Source organism: Austrofundulus limnaeus, unplaced genomic scaffold (assembly GCF_001266775.1).
Source record: "Austrofundulus limnaeus strain Quisiro unplaced genomic scaffold, Austrofundulus_limnaeus-1.0 Scaffold10082, whole genome shotgun sequence".
Taxonomy (NCBI): domain Eukaryota; kingdom Metazoa; phylum Chordata; class Actinopteri; order Cyprinodontiformes; family Rivulidae; genus Austrofundulus; species Austrofundulus limnaeus.
This window is the reverse complement of record NW_013962484.1, coordinates 1-446: the sequence shown is the minus strand read 5'-3', so window position 1 is coordinate 446 and position 446 is coordinate 1. Positions and strand designations below refer to the sequence as shown.

The 446-nt window shown below is 45.1% G+C and overlaps 1 non-coding gene across 1 annotated transcript; it reads left to right on the top strand.

Moving 5' to 3' along the window:
- The first annotated feature begins 261 nt into the window (after window positions 1-261).
- Window positions 262-343, top strand: trnas-gcu (transfer RNA serine (anticodon GCU)). The gene has a single exon. It is a non-coding gene; the product is annotated as a tRNA-Ser (tRNA).
- The last annotated feature ends 103 nt before the right edge of the window (window positions 344-446 follow it).

Sequence of the window (446 nt, the reverse complement as noted above, 5' to 3'; positions counted from 1 at the left end):
AGAAAAGGTAATTTGATGTGAACTGGAAGAGATGAGCTTTGGTTTCATTGAGGTTTAGTGGAGAATGCAGGCATCGATCCCGCTACCACTTGCATGCTAAGCGAGCGCTCTACCACTTGAGCTAATTCCCCTTCACAACTGCAAGCTCATGAAGGCCTATCCAACATTTTAATCCAGTATCCAATGAGATGTGAAACCCTATGTAGGACTATGTGATTGTGTCCACCGAAGGTCCTGTGACTGTAAGCAGACTTGTTTGCCGATGAGGTGGCCGAGTGGTTAAGGTGATGGACTGCTAATCCATTGTGTTCTGCACCCATGGGTTTGAATCCCATTCTCATTGTGTGCAATTTTCAATGCATACCATGGCACCAGATGTGTTTAGTGTGTGTCTCAGACATGCTTGCATTGAAGATGGATGTCTTCATTGCAATGCTACATGATCC